This window comes from Cryptomeria japonica, unplaced genomic scaffold (assembly GCF_030272615.1).
Source record: "Cryptomeria japonica unplaced genomic scaffold, Sugi_1.0 HiC_scaffold_68, whole genome shotgun sequence".
NCBI classification, from domain to species: Eukaryota; Viridiplantae; Streptophyta; class Pinopsida; order Cupressales; family Cupressaceae; genus Cryptomeria; species Cryptomeria japonica.
Window position 1 is genome coordinate 447,501 of NW_026728890.1, and position 14,360 is coordinate 461,860.

General features: G+C 61.8%; 2 non-coding genes across 2 annotated transcripts; both read right to left on the reverse strand.

The window, feature by feature from the left end:
• Positions 1-2,802: 2,802 nt before the first annotated feature.
• Positions 2,803-2,921, reverse strand: LOC131863754 (5S ribosomal RNA). Its single transcript, XR_009362649.1, has one exon. It is a non-coding gene; the product is annotated as a 5S ribosomal RNA (ribosomal RNA).
• Positions 2,922-10,738: 7,817 nt separating this feature from the next.
• On the reverse strand, positions 10,739-10,857 carry LOC131863768 (5S ribosomal RNA). Its single transcript, XR_009362663.1, has one exon. It is a non-coding gene; the product is annotated as a 5S ribosomal RNA (ribosomal RNA).
• Positions 10,858-14,360: the final 3,503 nt, after the last annotated feature.

Sequence of the window (14,360 nt, forward strand, 5' to 3'; positions counted from 1 at the left end):
TTAATTGCCCGGGTGCGCACCTTTGCCAGGGTGGGCACCTTACCTGGGCTGCGCACCAGGGCGGGCTCAAGATGGCACGCGCGTTCCGTTTTTTTCACTATCTTTCAAAACGGAAATTTTAAAATCTCCTTTTTTTTTTGCCTTTTCTGGAAATTAGTGAAGGCAGCGCATCAAAGGTGCGCACCTCGCTGCCCACCTTGGTGTGCTCTGAGGTGCGCACCCGGGAGCGCTACGAAGTGTGCTCCAAGGTGCGGCGTGCACGTTGTCGGAGCCCGGTTTGCCCCGGGTGCGCACCTCGCCTGCACCTTGGCCGGGGTGGGCACCTTGGCTGGGTTTGCCCAGGGTGCGCTCCGAAGCGGGGTTACTGGAGCGCCCCCTCTTTTTTTGTCAGAGCGTTTGGTGGGGTTTCTCGCATTGGCTCTTCCCAGGCCCGGTTGTTGGGTGCGCTCCCACCCTGGCGCGCGCGAAGTTGGAAGTTGGGTTAATTGCCCGGGCGCGCACCTTCGCCAGGGTGGGCACCTTGGTGCGCACACCTTGGCTGGGCTGCGCACCAGGGCGGGCTCAAGATGGCACCAGCATTCCCTTTTTCTCACTATCTTTCAAAACGGAAATTTTAAAATCTCGTTTTTTCTTTGCCTTTTATGGAAATTAGTGAAGGCATCGCATCAAAGGTGCGCACCTCGCTGCCCACCTTGGTGTGCTCCGAGGTGCCCACCACGGTGCGCAACGCCGGTGCGAACCCGGGAGCGCCCCGATGTGTGCTCCAAGGTGCGGCGTGCACGAAGTCGGACCCCGGTTTGCCCCGGGTGCGCACCTCGCGTGCACCTTGGTGCGCACACCTTGGCTGGGTTGCGCGGCCTGGTGGGCACCATGGTGCGCACCAAGGAGCGCTCCGAAGTGTGCTCCAAGGTGCGGCGTGCACGAAGTCGGAGCCCGGTTTGCCCCGGGTACGCACCTTCGCCGGGGTGGGCACCTCGGCTGGGTTGCGCGCCCTGGTGCGCACCAAGGAGTGCTCCGAAGTGTGCTCCAAGGTGCGGCGTGCACGAAGTCGGAGCCCGGTTTGCCCCGGGTGCGCACCTCGCGTGCACCTTCGGCGGGGTTGCGCGCCCTGGTGGGCACCATGGTGCGCACCAAGGAGCGCTCCGAAGTGTGCTCCAAGGTGCGGCGTGCACGAAGTCGGAGCCCGGTTTGCCCCGGGTGCGCACCTCGCGTGCACCTTCGGCGGGGTTGCGCGCCCTGGTGGGCACCATGGTGCGCACCAAGGAGCGCTCCGAAGTGTGCTCCAAGGTGCGGCGTGCACGAAGTCGGAGCCCGGTTTGCCCCGGGTGCGCACCTCGCGTGCACCTTCGCCGCGGTGGGCACCATGGCGTGCACGAAGTCGGAGCCCGGTTTGCCCCGGGTGCGCACCTCGCGTGCACCTTCGCCGGGGTGGGCACCTCGGCTGGGTTGCGCGCCCTGGTGCGCACCAAGGAGCGCTCCGAAGTGTGCTCCAAGGTGCGGCGTGCACGAAGTCGGAGCCCGGTTTGCCCCGGGTGCGCACCTCGCGTGCACCTTCGCCAGGGTGGGCACCTCGGTGCGCACACCTTCTCAATGTTTTCTTGCCTTTTCTGGAAATTGGTGAAGGCAGCGCATCAAAGGTGCGCACCTCGGTGTGCTCCGAGGTGCGAACCCGAGAGCGCTCCGAGGTGCCCACGAAGTCGAAAGTCGGGTTAATTGCATTGTTTTCCCCGGGTGCGCTCCGAGGTGCGCAACATCGGCGCGCACCAAGGAGGGCTCCGAAGTGTGCTCCAAGGTGCGCACGATGGCGTGCACCTCTGGTGCGCACGATTCGGAGCTCGGTTTGACCGGGGTGCGCACACCTTGGCTGGGTTGCGCACCTTTTGTGCGCTCCAAGGTGCGCACGAAGTCGGAGCTCGGTTTGCCCCGGGTGCGCACCTTCGCCAGGGTGCGCACCTTGATGCGCACGCCTTGGCTGGGCTGCGCACCTTGGTGGGCGCCATGGTGCGCACCTTTCGTGCGCTCCAAGGTGCGCACGAAGTCGGAGCTCGGTTTGCCCCGGGTGCGCACCTTGGTGGGCGCCATGGTGCACTCCGAGGTGCCCAAGATTGGTGCGCACCAAGGAGCGCTCCGAAGTGCGCTCCAAGGTGCGCGCGAAGTCGAAAGTTGGGTTAATTGTCCGGTTTGCCTCGGGTGCGCACCTTGCGTGCACCTTCGCCAGGGTGGGCGCCTTGGTGCGCACACCTTGGCTGGGCTGCGCACACCTTGGCACCCGCGTTTCCTTCATTTTAAATTTTTTTTTTTTACAATCTCTCAAGTGGGAAATTCTATAATCTCAACTTTTTTTGCCTTTTCAGGAAACTTTTGAATGGAGCGCATCATTGGTGCGCTCCGAAGTGTGCTCCAAAGCTCTCTCCAGCTGCGTGCACCTGCCCCGGCCGCGCACCCGGCCCCGCCCAGCTTCGCTCACCTGTCCCGGGCGTCTGGTGCGGAACCTTAGAGTAAGAAACATCACCGTGCACCTTGGCCAACGTGCGCGACTCGACCGAGCGCGCACTGGCCGAGGTGCACACCGATTTCACCTGGGTGCGCGCGCAGCACCTCGGGCGCACCGGGGTGCGCGCACAACGCCCGGGTTGCACCGTGGCCTGTGTGCTCGGGGCGCCTCGGGTGCGCGCTCGGTGTCGCCCCCGCGCGCGCGGTAGTGCGGGCAGCGCACCCCGGCCCGGCCCGGCCCCGACGAGAACGCAAACGGGCAAAAGGTTTATTCAAATAGCATTGCGATGCCCGGCGAAAAACTAAAAAAGGGTGCAACACCGGGACTTCCCGGGAGGTCACCCATCCCAGTACTACTCCGGCCCAAGCGCGCTTAACTGCGGAGTTCTGATGGGATCCGGTGCACTAACGCTGGTATGATCGCACCCGTTATGAGCTTGTCGCAGTGTGTACTTAGCAAACCGCGACCCACGTGCGAATCCACCCCGGCCACCCACCCCCGTCGAGGTGCACACCCTCCCTCGCGAAGTGCGCCCCGTTCGCCAAGTGTGAGCCCTGCCCGGGTGCGCGCACCTTGCTAGGGCGTCGGGTGTGCACCCGGCCCGGCCTACGTGCGTGCACCTGTAGGGGGCGTCGTGTGCGTGCAGTGTCCCGTCTGCAACGCGGTGCCCACACACCACCTCGGGCGCAACGACCTGCGCTCACATGTGGGCCGAGTGCACCTTGGTGCATGTTCGGGGCGCCTCGGGTGCACGCTCGATCTTGCCCCGGTGCACCAAGGCGCTCGGTTTGCCCCGGGTGCGCACTTGGTGCAAGGTGGGCACCCAAAATAGGGATCAAGCACCAAAACACAAGTTTCGGGATGCAAAATGGGACCCAAGGACCACAAATGCGTTCCAAGACCCATGATGGGTCCACGAGAACAAAAATGTGTTCCGAGACTTAATAAACAAATATTGGGTTTTAGGAGAAGAAACATGCTCTGATGCCCAAAACGAGAATCGACCCCGAAAAGGCCACAGGCCAAAAGTGGGATGCGAGACAAAAAAAAATGGGACCCGAGGACCAAAATTGGGTTCCCAGGTCGAAGACAGGGCAACCGGACAAGAAACGACCTCTAAGGCTCGAAATGAGTCCCGACGACTAAAACTTGACAAGAAGCACCCATCAGGCACCCAACTCGACACCCATGGGATGCCGACCCACCCGGGCTTCCACCTAGCACACCTTGGCACCCACCCACCCTCGCACCCAACCTCGCACCCAACTTAGCACCTTTGAACCCACATTGGCACTCACCCTGACCCTGGCACCTTGGAACCCACATTGGCACTCACCTTGACCCTGGCACCCACCTTTGCACTCACCTTGGGACCCACCCTGGCTCCCACCTCGGCACCCACCCAGACACCCACCTTGGTTCCTTGGCACCCACCTTGGATCCTTGGCACCCACCCCGACACCCACCTTGGCACGCAACTTGGCTACTTGCCACCCACCTTGGCTCCTTGACGCCCACCCCGACAACCACCCCGTGACCTACCCTGGCTAGGGTTGGTGCACACCCACCCTGGTGCCCACCTTGGCACCCACCCTATGACCCACCTTGGCACGCACCTTAGTACCCACCCCGTTACCCACCCTAGGACCCACCCCGTGACCCACCTTGGCCAGGGTGGGTGCCTTGGTGCGCACAACTTGCCTGGGCTGCACACCAGGGCGGGCTCAAGATGGCACCCGCGTTCCGTTTTTTTCACTATCTTTCAAAACGGAAATTTTAAAATCTCATTTTTTTCTTTTTTTTGCCTTTTCTGGAAATTAGTGAAGGCAGCGCATCAAAGGTGCGCAATGCTGGTGCGAACCCGGGAGCGCTCCGATGTGTGCTCCAAGGTGCGGCGTGCACGAAGTCCGAGCCCGGTTTGCCCCGGGTGCGCACCTCGCGTGCACCTTCGCCGGGGTGAGCACCTTGGCTGGGTTGCGCGCCCTGGTGCGTACCAAGGAGCGCTCTGAAGTGTGCTCCAAGGTGCGGCGTGCACGAAGTCGGAGCCCGGTTTGCCCCGGGTGTGCACCTCGGGTGCGCACCTCGCGTGCACCTTCGCTGCGGTGGGCACCTTGGCTGGGTTGCGCGCCTTGGTGGGCACCATGCAGTGCACGAAGTCGGAGCCCGGTTTGCCCCGGGCGCGCACCTCCGCCAGGGTGGGCACCTTGGTGCGCACAACTTGCCTGGGCTGCGCATCAGGAAGGGCTCAAGATGGCACCCGCGTTCCGTTTTTTTCACTATCTTTCAGAACGGAAATTTTAAAATATCGTTTTTTTTTGCCTTTTCTGGAAATTAGTGAAGGCAGCGCATCAAAGGTGCGCAACGCTGGTGCGAACCTGGGAGCGCTCCGATGTGTGCTCCAAGGTGCGGCGTGCACGAAGTCGGAGCCCGGTTTGCCTCGGGTGCGCCCTGGTGGGCACCATGGTGCGCACCAAGGAGCGCTCCGAAGTGTGCTCCAAGGTGCGGCCTGCACGAAGTCGGAGCCCGGTTTGCCCCGGGTGTGCACCTCGGGTGGGCACCTTGGTGCGCATGCCTTGCCTGGGCTGCGCACCAGGGCGGGCTCAAGATGGCACCCGCGTTCCTTTTTTTTCACTATCTTTCAAAACGGAAATTTTAAAATCTCATTTTTTTTTGCCTTTTTCTGGAAATTAGTGAAGGCAGCGCATCAAAGGTGCGCACCTCGCTGCCCACCACGGTGCGCAACGCCGGTGGGCACCCGGGAGTGCTTCGAAGTGTGCTCCAAGGTGCTGCGTGCACGTTGTCGGAGCCCGGTTTGCCCCGGGTGCGCACCTCGCGTGCACCTTCGTCGGGGTGGGCACCTTGGCTTGGTTTGCCCCGGCTGCGCTCCGAAGCGGGGTTATTGGAGCGCCGCCTCTTTTTTTGTCGGAGCGTTTGGTGGGGTTTCTCGCATTGGCTCTTCCGAGGCCCGGTTGCCACCCTGGCGCGCACGAAGTCGGAAGTAGGGTTAATTGCCCGGGTGCGCACCTTTGCCAGGGTGGCACCTTACCTGGGCTGCGCACCAGGGCGGGCTCAAGATGGCACGCGCGTTCCGTTTTTTTCACTATCTTTCAAAACGGAAATTTTAAAATCTCCTTTTTTTTTTGCCTTTTCTGGAAATTAGTGAAGGCAGCGCATCAAAGGTGCGCACCTCGCTGCCCACCTTGGTGTGCTCTGAGGTGCGCACCCGGGAGCGCTACGAAGTGTGCTCCAAGGTGCGGCGTGCACGTTGTCGGAGCCCGGTTTGCCCCGGGTGCGCACCTCGCCTGCACCTTGGCCGGGGTGGGCACCTTGGCTGGGTTTGCCCAGGGTGCGCTCCGAAGCGGGGTTACTGGAGCGCCCCCTCTTTTTTTGTCAGAGAGTTTGGTGGGGTTTCTCGCATTGGCTCTTCCCAGGCCCGGTTGTTGGGTGCGCTCCCACCCTGGCGCGCGCGAAGTTGGAAGTTGGGTTAATTGCCCGGGCGCGCACCTTCGCCAGGGTGGGCACCTTGGTGCGCAAACCTTGGCTGGGCTGCGCACCAGGGCGGGCTCAAGATGGCACCAGCATTCCCTTTTTCTCACTATCTTTCAAAACGGAAATTTTAAAATCTCGTTTTTTTTTTGCCTTTTATGGAAATTAGTGAAGGCATCGCATCAAAGGTGCGCACCTCGCTGCCCACCTTGGTGTGCTCCGAGGTGCCCACCACGGTGCGCAACGCCGGTGCGAACCCGGGAGCGCCCCGATGTGTGCTCCAAGGTGCGGCGTGCACGAAGTCGGACCCCGGTTTGCCCCGGGTGCGCACCTCGCGTGCACCTTGGTGCGCACACCTTGGCTGGGTTGCGCGGCCTGGTGGGCACCATGGTGCGCACCAAGGAGCGCTCCGAAGTGTGCTCCAAGGTGCGGCGTGCACGAAGTCGGAGCCCGGTTTGCCCCGGGTGCGCACCTTCGCCGCGGTGGGCACCATGGCGTGCACGAAGTCGGAGCCCGGTTTGCCCCGGGTGCGCACCTCGCGTGCACCTTCGCCGGGGTGGGCACCTCGGCTGGGTTGCGCGCCCTGGTGCGCACCAAGGAGCGCTCTGAAGTGTGCTCCAAGGTGCGGCGTGCACGAAGTCGGAGCCCGGTTTGCCCCGGGTGTGCACCTCGGGTGCGCACCTCGCGTGCACCTTCGCTGCGGTGGGCACCTTGGCTGGGTTGCGCGCCTTGGTGGGCACCATGCAGTGCACGAAGTCGGAGCCCGGATTGCCCCGGGCGCGCACCTCCGCCAGGGTGGGCACCTTGGTGCGCACAACTTGCCTGGGCTGCGCACCAGGAAGGGCTCAAGATGGCACCCGCGTTCCGTTTTTTTCACTATCTTTCAGAACGGAAATTTTAAAATCTCGTTTTTTTTTGCCTTTTCTTGAAATTAGTGAAGGCAGCGCATCAAAGGTGCGCAACGCTGGTGCGAACCTGGGAGCGCTCCGATGTGTGCTCCAAGGTGCGGCGTGCACGAAGTCGGACCCCGGTTTGCCCCGGGTGCGCACCTCGCGTGCACCTTGGTGCGCACACCTTGGCTGGGTTGCGCGCCCTGGTGGGCACCATGGTGCGCACCAAGGAGCGCTCCGAAGTGTGCTCCAAGGTGCGGCGTGCACGAAGTCGGAGCCCGGTTTGCCCCGGGTGCGCACCTCGCGTGCACCTTCGCCGCGGTGGGCACCATGGCGTGCACGAAGTCGGAGCCCGGTTTGCCCCGGGTGCGCACCTCGCGTGCACCTTCGCCGGGGTGGGCACCTTGGTGTGCAGACCTTGGCTGGGTTGCGCGCCCTGGTGGGCACCATGGTGCGCACCAAGGAGCGCTCCGAAGTGTGCTCCAAGGTGCGGCCTGCACGAAGTCGGAGCCCGGTTTGCCCCGGGTGTGCACCTCGGGTGGGCACCTTGGTGCGCATGCCTTGCCTGGGCTGCGCACCAGGGCGGGCTCAAGATGGCACCCGCGTTCCTTTTTTTTCACTATCTTTCAAAACGGAAATTTTAAAATCTCATTTTTTTTTGCCTTTTTCTGGAAATTAGTGAAGGCAGCGCATCAAAGGTGCGCACCTCGCTGCCCACCACGGTGCGCAACGCCGGTGGGCACCCGGGAGTGCTTCGAAGTGTGCTCCAAGGTGCTGCGTGCACGTTGTCGGAGCCCGGTTTGCCCCGGGTGCGCACCTCGCGTGCACCTTCGTCGGGGTGGGCACCTTGGCTGGGTTTGCCCCGGCTGCGCTCCGAAGCGGGGTTATTGGAGCGCCGCCTCTTTTTTTGTCGGAGCGTTTGGTGGGGTTTCTCGCATTGGCTCTTCCGAGGCCCGGTTGCCACCCTGGCGCGCACGAAGTCGGAAGTAGGGTTAATTGCCCGGGTGCGCACCTTTGCCAGGGTGGGCACCTTACCTGGGCTGCGCACCAGGGCGGGCTCAAGATGGCACGCGCGTTCCGTTTTTTTCACTATCTTTCAAAACGGAAATTTTAAAATCTCCTTTTTTTTTTGCCTTTTCTGGAAATTAGTGAAGGCAGCGCATCAAAGGTGCGCACCTCGCTGCCCACCTTGGTGTGCTCTGAGGTGCGCACCCGGGAGCGCTACGAAGTGTGCTCCAAGGTGCGGCGTGCACGTTGTCGGAGCCCGGTTTGCCCCGGGTGCGCACCTCGCCTGCACCTTGGCCGGGGTGGGCACCTTGGCTGGGTTTGCCCAGGGTGCGCTCCGAAGCGGGGTTACTGGAGCGCCCCCTCTTTTTTTGTCAGAGCGTTTGGTGGGGTTTCTCGCATTGGCTCTTCCCAGGCCCGGTTGTTGGGTGCGCTCCCACCCTGGCGCGCGCGAAGTTGGAAGTTGGATTAATTGCCCGGGCGCGCACCTTCGCCAGGGTGGGCACCTTGGTGCGCACACCTTGGCTGGGCTGCGCACCAGGGCGGGCTCAAGATGGCACCAGCATTCCCTTTTTCTCACTATCTTTCAAAACGGAAATTTTAAAATCTCGTTTTTTTTTTGCCTTTTATGGAAATTAGTGAAGGCATCGCATCAAAGGTGCGCACCTCGCTGCCCACCTTGGTGTGCTCCGAGGTGCCCACCACGGTGCGCAACGCCGGTGCGAACCCGGGAGCGCCCCGATGTGTGCTCCAAGGTGCGGCGTGCACGAAGTCGGACCCCGGTTTGCCCCGGGTGCGCACCTCGCGTGCACCTTGGTGCGCACACCTTGGCTGGGTTGCGCGGCCTGGTGGGCACCATGGTGCGCACCAAGGAGCGCTCCGAAGTGTGCTCCAAGGTGCGGCGTGCACGAAGTCGGAGCCCGGTTTGCCCCGGGTACGCACCTCGCGTGCACCTTCGCCGGGGTGGGCACCTCGGCTGGGTTGCGCGCCCTGGTGCGCACCAAGGAGCGCTCCGAAGTGTGCTCCAAGGTGCGGCGTGCACGAAGTCGGAGCCCGGTTTGCCCCGGGTGCGCACCTTCGCCGCGGTGCGCACCATGGCGTGCACGAAGTCGGAGCCCGGTTTGCCCCGGGTGCGCACCTCGCGTGCACCTTCGGCGGGGTTGCGCGCCCTGGTGGGCACCATGGTGCGCACCAAGGAGCGCTCCGAAGTGTGCTCCAAGGTGCGGCGTGCACGAAGTCGGAGCCCGGTTTGCCCCGGGTGCGCACCTCGCGTGCACCTTCGGCGGGGTTGCGCGCCCTGGTGGGCACCATGGTGCGCACCAAGGAGCGCTCCGAAGTGTGCTCCAAGGTGCGGCGTGCACGAAGTCGGAGCCCGGTTTGCCCCGGGTGCGCACCTCGCGTGCACCTTCGCCGCGGTGGGCACCATGGCGTGCACGAAGTCGGAGCCCGGTTTGCCCCGGGTGCGCACCTCGCGTGCACCTTCGCCGGGGTGGGCACCTCGGCTGGGTTGCGCGCCCTGGTGCGCACCAAGGAGCGCTCCGAAGTGTGCTCCAAGGTGCGGCGTGCACGAAGTCGGAGCCCGGTTTGCCCCGGGTGCGCACCTCGCGTGCACCTTCGCCAGGGTGGGCACCTCGGTGCGCACACCTTCTCAATGTTTTCTTGCCTTTTCTGGAAATTGGTGAAGGCAGCGCATCAAAGGTGCGCACCTCGGTGTGCTCCGAGGTGCGAACCCGAGAGCGCTCCGAGGTGCCCACGAAGTCGAAAGTCGGGTTAATTGCATTGTTTTCCCCGGGTGCGCTCCGAGGTGCGCAACATCGGCGCGCACCAAGGAGGGCTCCGAAGTGTGCTCCAAGGTGCGCACGATGGCGTGCACCTCTGGTGCGCACGATTCGGAGCTCGGTTTGACCGGGGTGCGCACACCTTGGCTGGGTTGCGCACCTTTTGTGCGCTCCAAGGTGCGCACGAAGTCGGAGCTCGGTTTGCCCCGGGTGCGCACCTTCGCCAGGGTGCGCACCTTGATGCGCACGCCTTGGCTGGGCTGCGCACCTTGGTGGGCGCCATGGTGCGCACCTTTCGTGCGCTCCAAGGTGCGCACGAAGTCGGAGCTCGGTTTGCCCCGGGTGCGCACCTTGGTGGGCGCCATGGTGCACTCCGAGGTGCCCAAGATTGGTGCGCACCAAGGAGCGCTCCGAAGTGCGCTCCAAGGTGCGCGCGAAGTCGAAAGTTGGGTTAATTGTCCGGTTTGCCTCGGGTGCGCACCTTGCGTGCACCTTCGCCAGGGTGGGCGCCTTGGTGCGCACACCTTGGCTGGGCTGCGCACACCTTGGCACCCGCGTTTCCTTCATTTTAAATTTTTTTTTTTTACAATCTCTCAAGTGGGAAATTCTATAATCTCAACTTTTTTTGCCTTTTCAGGAAACTTTTGAATGGAGCGCATCATTGGTGCGCTCCGAAGTGTGCTCCAAAGCTCTCTCCAGCTGCGTGCACCTGCCCCGGCCGCGCACCCGGCCCCGCCCAGCTTCGCTCACCTGTCCCGGGCGTCTGGTGCGGAACCTTAGAGTAAGAAACATCACCGTGCACCTTGGCCAACGTGCGCGACTCGACCGAGCGCGCACTGGCCGAGGTGCACACCGATTTCACCTGGGTGCGCGCGCAGCACCTCGGGCGCACCGGGGTGCGCGCACAACGCCCGGGTTGCACCGTGGCCTGTGTGCTCGGGGTGCCTCGGGTGCGCGCTCGGTGTCGCCCCCGCGCGCGCGGTAGTGCGGGCAGCGCACCCCGGCCCGGCCCGGCCCCGACGAGAACGCAAACGGGCAAAAGGTTTATTCAAATAGCATTGCGACGCCCGGCGAAAAACTAAAAAAGGGTGCAACACCGGGACTTCCCGGGAGGTCACCCATCCCAGTACTACTCCGGCCCAAGCGCGCTTAACTGCGGAGTTCTGATGGGATCCGGTGCACTAATGCTGGTATGATCGCACCCGTTATGAGCTTGTCGCAGTGTGTACTTAGCAAACCGCGACCCACGTGCGAATCCACCCCGGCCACCCACCCCCGTCGAGGTGCACACCCTCCCTCGCGAAGTGCGCCCCGTTCGCCAAGTGTGAGCCCTGCCCGGGTGCGCGCACCTTGCTAGGGCGTCGGGTGTGCACCCGGCCCGGCCTACGTGCGTGCACCTGGAGGGGGCGTCGTGTGCGTGCAGTGTCCCGTCTGCAACGCGGTGCCCACACACCACCTCGGGCGCAACGACCTGCGCTCACATGTGGGCCGAGTGCACCTTGGTGCATGTTCGGGGCGCCTCGGGTGCACGCTCGATCTTGCCCCGGTGCACCAAGGCGCTCGGTTTGCCCCGGGTGCGCACTTGGTGCAAGGTGGGCACCCAAAATAGGGATCAAGCACCAAAACACAAGTTTCGGGATGCAAAATGGGACCCAAGGACCACAAATGCGTTCCAAGACCCATGATGGGTCCACGAGAACAAAAATGTGTTCCGAGACTTAATAAACAAATATTGGGTTTTAGGAGAAGAAACATGCTCTGATGCCCAAAACGAGAATCGACCCCGAAAAGGCCACAGGCCAAAAGTGGGATGCGAGACAAAAAAAAATGGGACCCGAGGACCAAAATTGGGTTCCCAGGTCGAAGACAGGGCAACCGGACAAGAAACGACCTCTAAGGCTCGAAATGAGTCCCGACGACTAAAACTTGACAAGAAGCACCCATCAGGCACCCAACTCGACACCCATGGGATGCCGACCCACCCGGGCTTCCACCTAGCACACCTTGGCACCCACCCACCCTCGCACCCAACCTCGCACCCAACTTAGCACCTTTGAACCCACATTGGCACTCACCCTGACCCTGGCACCTTGGAACCCACATTGGCACTCACCTTGACCCTGGCACCCACCTTTGCACTCACCTTGGGACCCACCCTGGCTCCCACCTCGGCACCCACCCAGACACCCACCTTGGTTCCTTGGCACCCACCTTGGATCCTTGGCACCCACCCCGACACCCACCTTGGCACGCAACTTGGCTACTTGCCACCCACCTTGGCTCCTTGACGCCCACCCCGACAACCACCCCGTGACCTACCCTGGCTAGGGTTGGTGCACACCCACCCTGGTGCCCACCTTGGCACCCACCCTATGACCCACCTTGGCACGCACCTTAGTACCCACCCCGTTACCCACCCTAGGACCCACCCCGTGACCCACCTTGGCCAGGGTGGGTGCACCCACCCTGGTGCCCACCTTGGCACCCACCCATCCTAGCACCCAGCCTGTGACCGGGCTTGGAACCCAACCTTGCACCCGCACCCGTCTTGGCCAGTGTGGGTGCGCACCCATCCTGGCACCCACGTTGTGACACACCCTTTAACCCACGCACCCTAGCACCCACGTTGGCACCCACCTTGGAACCCAACCTAGCAACTTGGCACCCACCCCGTGACCCACCTTGGCATCCACCATAGCAGTCGCCGACTTGGCACCCACCTCGGCACCCACCTTGACACTTGTGGACCCACCTTGCCACTCACCCTAGCATCGACCCATCCTAGCACCCACCCTGGCACCTTTGCACCCTAGCACTCACCCATCCTAGCACCTAACCTGTGACCCACCTTGACACTCACCCTCGCACCCACCTTGGAACCCAACCTAGCACCCACCCACCCTGACACCAACCCTAGCACCTACCCACCCTTGCACCCACCCTGTGACCCATCTTGGCACCCACCCATCCTACCACTCAACCTATCACCCACCTTCTCACCCACCTTGGCATCCACCTTAGCACCCACCCACACTGGCACCTTGGCACCCACCTCGGGCAAGGTGGGTGCACACCCACCCTGGCACCCAATTTAGAACCCACCGAGCATGTTACCCACCTTGGCACCCACATTGCAGCCCACCCTAGTACCCACCCTATGACCCACATTGGCATCCACACCCTAGCACCCAGGCACCTCGACACCCGCCTTGACACCCACCCTAGCACTGAACCTGTGACCCACCTTGGAACTCACCCTAGAACCCACCCACCCTGTGAACCACCTTGGCATCCACCTTAGCACCCACCCACCTTGGCACCCACTCTAGCACTCACCCATCCTAACACCCAACTTGTTACCCACCTTGGCACCCGCCCTCGCGTCCACCTTGAAACCCACCCTAGCACCCACCCACGCAGGAGCCCACCTTGGCACCCAACCTAACACCCACGCATCCTGGCACCCAACTTGTGACCCACCTTGGAACCCACCCTAGTACCCACCTTTGAACCCACTATATCACCAACCCACCTTGGCACCCACCCTATGACCCTCTTTGGAATCCACCCTAGCACGCACCCACCCTGGCACCCACCATGGAGCGCACCCTAGCACCCACCCACCTCGGCACGCACCTCAACACCCACCTTGGTGTGCGCACTGCGCCAACCTCTCAAAGACCCTATGTGGTGCGCTCCAAAGTGTACACCTTTGGTGCGCTCCAAGGTGCGCACCTTTGGTGCACACCGAGGTGCACACCAAAGTGTGCACCGAGGTGAGCACCAAAGTGCACTCCAGGGTGCACACCAAGGCGTGCACCTTTGGTGCGGTCAATGCAAACGAATTCGGAAGTTGGGGTCGATGTCCTAATCGCTGCTGCAGACTACACGTATGAGAATCGGACAAATAGCTTTATATAGGGGAGGTGTTGCGTTTGATGGGTCGACTCCCCTGGTTGTGTGCACTGCACCAACTTCAAAGACCCTGTCTTGTTTAAGAAGTCAAAAGTTGGGGTGGATGTCCTAATCATTGCTGCAGTCTACGCATGTATGAGAATCAGACAAATAGCTTATATAGGGGAGGTGTTGCATTCGGTGGGTTGACTCCCCTGGTTGTGCGCACTGCGCCAACCTCAAAGACCCCGCATAGCAGAAGAAGTCGGAAGTCGGATTTTGGTGAGCACCAAGGCGTGCACCTTTGGTGCGGTCAACGCAGACGAATTCAGAAGTTGGGGTGGATGTCCTAATCGTTGTTGCAGGCTACACATGTATGAGAATCAGACAAATAGCTTATATAGGGGAGGTGTTGGGTTTGATGGGTCAACTCCCTTGGTTGTGCGCATTACGCCAACCTCAAAGACCTTGTTTTCGTTAAGAAGTCAAAAGTTGGGGTCAATGTCCTAATGGCTCCTGCAGGCTACACATGTATGAGAATCGGACAAATAGCTTATATAGGGGAGGTGTTGGGTTTGATGGGTCGACTCCCCTGGTTGTGCGCATTACGTCAACCTCAAAGACCTTGTTTTCGTTAAGAAGTCAAAAGTTGGGGTCGATGTCCTAATTGCTCCTGTAGACTACACATGTATGAGAATCAGACAAATAGCTTATATAGGGGAGGTGTTGGGTTTGATGGGTTGACTCCCCTAGTTGTTCGCATTACACCAACCTCAAAGACCTTGTTTTCGTTTAGAAGCCGAAAGTTGGGGT